The sequence below is a fragment of the Pagrus major genome, chromosome 9, assembly GCF_040436345.1.
Source record: "Pagrus major chromosome 9, Pma_NU_1.0".
NCBI lineage: Eukaryota > Metazoa > Chordata > Actinopteri > Spariformes > Sparidae > Pagrus > Pagrus major.
The window spans coordinates 27,273,925-27,279,924 of record NC_133223.1 but is presented as its reverse complement, the minus strand read 5'-3'; positions in this window follow the sequence as shown (position 1 = coordinate 27,279,924).

Genomic DNA, 6,000 nt, shown 5'->3' with positions numbered 1-6,000 from the left:
GGTTAGAAAACTTGTTGTTCATGTGAAGGGTAACTCTGTCCCTCACAGTGTCTGCTCTCTCTCCTCACTTTTAAATATCTTGTATGACTACATCGACACACACGCTTAGAAATCAAACCAGCCAATCAATCCTCTTATTTTCAAGATGTTGCAATCTACTGTAAATGCAGCACATGAAAATAACAATATAGAACTTTATGGCACTTGTAGAGCAGAATTCTCCAACAATGTTCAAATGTATAATTTTGATAACGTGGAAAATGATTTCTTTGACACACTGTAGGCTACTTATGCTATAAAGGAATTGACAGTAAACTAGCTCCTCTCTCCAATTTCCGATTTCACAAATATGTTTTAAGAGCGGCCTGTTGTGTTACCAGTCTAAATTTTGCTGTTATTAGTCTAATACATGTCTCCTATCATACACTGCAGAATTTCAAATTTAAAAGAGGAAATACAGAAACACGCTAGGACCAACAGGATGCTAAGCAAAATGGAGTAATATATGCAGTAGGACAGAGGGACAACACCTTCTGGATGGCCGAAGAAAAACAAACAGTCCGACAAGATAGCTCAACTGCAAAATAAAACAGGCATGGTAATATGTTGCTGTGGTGACGTCGTACCTTTTAGAGGTTGTATTAAAAAAAAAAAAAAAAGATCTTAAGTGTCACTCTGAATTCGTCAAAAACTGACCTGTCCTGCAATCCCACAGCGTCAGTTTTTGACGAGAAGGGAATGAGACTTTAACCATACTCTTTCCTTCAGGGAACAGTCGAGTGTTGTATTTAGCAGGCTTTTATATGGCAAAGTGAAAAAACTGAAAACACAAAAATAATATGACACAAGGTATAGGGTATAAGGTCATGTACAGGTAAGCAGGTAAGTAACAAGTAAAAAATGTACGTTGGTAAGTAACACCATATTCTTCCTTTTCAGATATTATTACAACATACAGGTAAATGAGAGGGTAAGTACAGATAAGCTTAGGATACGTTTCTTAAAGCAGAATTTTTCTCTCCTATTTAACCATGTTAAGCACTATAATCTATCATCTTTTAAAAAAGAATAAGCACAAAAGGTAAATATTAGCTGTAATTAGGTGCTATATATTCAACATGCATGCTACCATTAACTAAAACTTTGCTTGCATACTTTGCAAAATAGTTGATATAACTCATTCAAATAATCACTTGATATGAACAAAACACACTCCTATATTGTAAAACTCACAGATGGTTCTGTCTAAAAGAAGGTACACAAATGGTGGCAGTAAATTGTCTAGGCTTCATGAATGCAACGTGACCAACTTTGAACTGATAAACAACTGAACGTCATTTCCTGTCTATTAAAGATACTTGGGGGGAAACTGTTGTGCTGGGGACACTTCACCCGTGAGCGTACTCCGGTTAGAGAGCAAGAAGCACACCGATTGACGTTTTAACTCTTTATATAGAACTTTTTCAGCAGCCAGTCAGTACATGTATCCTTCAACAACGCTGACTCATCAGGACCCCAAAATGTAAATATTGCTGTCTCGGTAAATTGCCTGACCCAAAACAGACTGACTAAAAAATGCCTGACTGAAATTATTCAGATAATCAAACTTATACTGTTATGAATGAATTATACTATTAACAATGAACATCTTACTAATATGCATGGGGAATTTATAACAGCCGCCCCCTAAATAGCATGGCTATTTTGTAACAAACCATAAATTCCCACAAGAGTCCTTTAACCAGGATTATCTTCAGGAAGAGCTGATAGCTGGACCAGCCGAGCCACCGGTCTCAGGTAAGTCTTCTTGCCAACTCTGACCTCAGCTGTTCGTATACATCCATCATCACTTGCATTCAGCTTGACCACCCTTCCCATTGGCCAGTGAGCACGTGGAAGCTGAGGATCAACAATCATCACAACTGTGTCCAGGAGGAGATGATCTGTGTGTTGGCGCCACCTCTGGCGGGTTTGAAGAGTGGGTAAGTAGTTTCTGATGAACTGTGTCCAGAAGTGGTCCGCCATCATCTGGCAATGACGCCAGCGCCTCCTGGTGAGGGTGTCAGGAGCATAAGCGACTTGTGGGAGAGAGGCATCCTGCCGCCCCATGAACAACATGCTAGGCGTCACTGGGTCTGGGTCGGCCACATCCGAAGATACATATCCTAAAGGCTTGGCATTGAGGATGCCTTCCACCTCGATGAGGAGTGTGAGCAGAACCTCTTCTTGGAGCACTTGTGCACCTATGACCACTTGCAGGGATTTCTTGACTGATTGAATCTCACGCTCCCAGACACCACCAAAGTGGGGAGATGCTGGCGGGTTAAAACAGAACTTAATCTGGTTTTCTGCAAGCCTCTCCTGCAACTGTGACTCCATTGCTGCAAAGGCCTCCTTCAGCTCCTTATCTGCCCCTCTGAAGTTAGTCCCCTGGTCAGAGAGGACCTCAAAGGGGGTGCCCCTCTGTGCGATGAACCGTCTCAGTGCTAGGAGGAAAGCATCTGTGTCGAGACTGGTGAGCAGATCCAGATGTATACACCGCGTCGTGAGACATTTAAAAATAATCCCCCAGCGCTTTTCACTTCGCCTCCCAGCCTTGACCATGTACGGCCCGAAGCAGTCCATGCCTGTTGAGAAGAACGGAGGCTTGAGCAGCCGCAGACGGGCAGAGGGCAGATCTGCCATCCTCGGCACCACTGGCTTCCCTCTCCACTTCATACAACCAGCACAAGCTCTCTGATACTTCTTAATAGCCTGCCTTCCCCGCAAAATCCAGTAATGACGCCTCATCTCTGCAAACACCCTCTCAGGCCCAGGGTGGTGTAGTTGAGTATCCATTAATGAGGAGCTTGGTAACTGCATGATGTGGATCCAGCAGTATCGGGTGAATGTCAGTGGGGCTAGAGCTGTCTAAGCGGCGCAGGCGTCCTCCGACACGGATAGGACCCATTTCAGGGTCTAATTCTGGAGCGAGCGCACTCAGCTTACTGCTGGGGGGCACAGGCTTGTCGGCTCTGAGGCATCTGACTTCCTCGGAGAAGCAATCTGCTTGACTGGTCTTCAGCAGGTGAACTTCTGCATCTCGAAGGTCACACAGAGGCGAAGCAGAGTCAGCCGCCGCCCCATGAAGAGACTGCTGAGTAGCCTTGACCAGCTCTCTCCAACTGCCGAACTCAGTGATATCTGGTATCTTGAGTGGTGAGCTTGTCTGTGTGAGGGCACAAAAAACACTCTGTTTTAACTCACTACTATCCTCTGGCTCTGTGGTGCTAGGACGTGATGGCCATTCATCCGGTGGACGTTGAAGGAATGCTGGTCCCTGGATCCACCGACTTGGTGCTGCCAGCTCAGCTAAAGTCTTGCCACGTGTGAGATCATCGGCTGGATTGCTAGCTGTATCCACATACCGCCAGGTGTGTGAGGCAGTCAATTCCTGGATCTCAGAAACCCGGGTCCCCACGAAGACCTTGAACCTAAAGGATTGAGATGTCAGCCAGGTGAGAACTGTCGTGGAATCAGTCCATAAAAAGGTCTGGGCAATACATACGGTGAGCTCTTTGTGAATGAGGGAGGACAGCTGGGCTCCTGTCAGCGCTGCACAGAGCTCTAACCGTGGCATCGACTGCTGGCGTTTGGGGGCCACCCTAGACCTTGCCATGACGAATGAGACATGAACAGTGTCATCACTTGTTGTTGTGAGGTACGCCACTGAACCGTATGCTTGCTCAGAGGAGTCACAGAAGACATGTAGGGTGTACTCTGTGGTGTCAGTAGCAACCCCCAATGGTGCATAAGTTCGAGGGATGGAGATGTTTGCCAGCTCGGGGAGTTCTCTCTCCCAACTAGACCACGCCTGGAGGATGTCAGGAGGGAGGTTTGGGTCGTCCCAGCTCCTCTTCTTTGCCCACAGTCTCTGGACAAGGATCTTGGCCCGTGTAGTGTACAGGATAATGATCCCAAGCGGATCATACTGGCGGGCGAGCACCTTATATATGTATCTCATAGTAGGGGTCTCACTCTCTGGAGGCTTTGGCTGTGGGAGACAACAGATGAGAAGTTACTTGCCCACTGTCGAATCTCAAATCCTCCTGAGGCCAGACACTGTCGCATCTTGTCTACTAGAAGCTTGGCTGACTCTGTCGTTGACAGGCTCTGAAGACAATTGTCCACGTAAAAAGACTGTTCGACGGACTGAAGGACGTCTTCGTTTCCTGCAGCACTTTCCTTGACATGTTTTTGCAGAGCAAATGTTGCACAACACGGGCTGCTCGTGGTACCAAATGGCAAGACTTGCCATTGGTAGACATCAGGCTGCTTCTCTCTTTGCAGGTTTCTCCAAACGAACCTTAGCAACGGCCGGTCCTCAGGCAGAAGCCGAACCTGGTGGAACATGGGTCGGATGTCTCCACTGATGGCGACAGCGTGCTGGCGGAACCGCAGGAGGACTCCAATGAGAGACGGTCCAAGGGTTGGACCTGGGAGCAGCTGCTCGTTGAGAGAGAGACCACCATGATTAAAGGAGCAGTCGAAGACCAGGCGATGTTTTCCATTGTGGTGGACGAGGTGATGAGGTATGAACCATGACTCACTGGAGCTGCTTTCTTCTCCCTCCTGGAGGTTTGTGACACACCCACCATCTATAAGCTTCTGGATCTCTGCTTCATATATTTTAGCTTTGACAGGGTCTTTAAGTAGTCGTCTCTCTGTACTGCGTAGCTTTAGCATCACTGCTTCAACATCTGCCTTCAGTGGTGGTGCACCCTTTACCCGGAGCAGAGGTGTGGCGTAGCGAAGTGTGTCACCAACCTTCACTCTCTTAGTGCGTGCTCCTAAGACTCCCACTGCCTCCTGGTCCAGGCGGGACCGCACTGCTAACCGCTCAGTACGGAATGGAAGCACATCAAGCTGCCAAAGGCGTTCGACGTGTTGATAGATGTCATCTGGTGTTGGCCTGAAGGCGGTGTAGTAGCATGAGGCAGCATGAGACTGGGAACCATCTTGACCCTGGAGCGCCCAGCCGAGTGCTGTATGGATGGCTACAGGTCCTCCCTTTGGGCCAAACCTCACAGGTTCTGTAGCCGTGATCAGGTGAGTATAATCTGCACCAATAAGCAGCAGTGGTTACACATTGTTGAAGCTCTGCAGTTGTAATTCTCTCAGGTGGCAGTAGCGCCTCTGGAGTGTTACTATTGGGTAGGATTGCTCTGTCAGGGTGAGTCGATCTGCTGTGTAGGCTCTCTCAACAAGGTGCTGTTTTGATGGCGTTGCTGGAGAGGCTACATGGAAGTCAACTGATGCTCCAGCGAGGTGAACAACATCCTGACGAACAGTCTGCAGGGTGAGGGATTCTGCTCTGCCTCTGAGCCCCAGGTGTCGAACTGCAGCTGGCAGTACTATGGTGCGTTCAGCCCCATCATCGAGGATTGCATAGGTCTGCAGTGATTCTGTCCCATGACTGACAATGATTGGCACCACCTTGAGGTATACTTTGCCTCCTTGCATAGAGTTAGCAGCTGAGGTGCAGTCTTTGGGTGTGATGAGGTAAACGCGGGGGCCTGGCCTGGCGACGTTATGCAACACTCTCAGGTGGATTTGCTGACATTCACTGCATGGTTTCTTTAAGGTGCAGCTCTCTTCGTCGTGGTTAGTACAGCCGCAGTTGCGACAGCGCTTGCCATCTGCTATCCACTTCTCAATTTCTTGTGTTGAGCGTTGAATAATGTCTGGACACTGTGACAAATAGTGCTCTGTACTCTTACAGAAGAGACACATCCTTTTAAACCTTTGCTGCTTAGCTGCTGGCCGAGGCATCTCAGCTGATTTGGACTGGTCTACGCCGTGATACACAGAGACAGAGTCCGAGGCCGGGGAGTAGGGACAGGTCTGTCTCTCTTGGCGGGCTGTGCTCCTTCAGCTCGATGGCGCTGTGCCATTTTTGCGGACAGTCTCTGAGCTTCTGCCTTCACCTTGAGCCACTCTGCGAGGTCTCTGAGGTTGTAT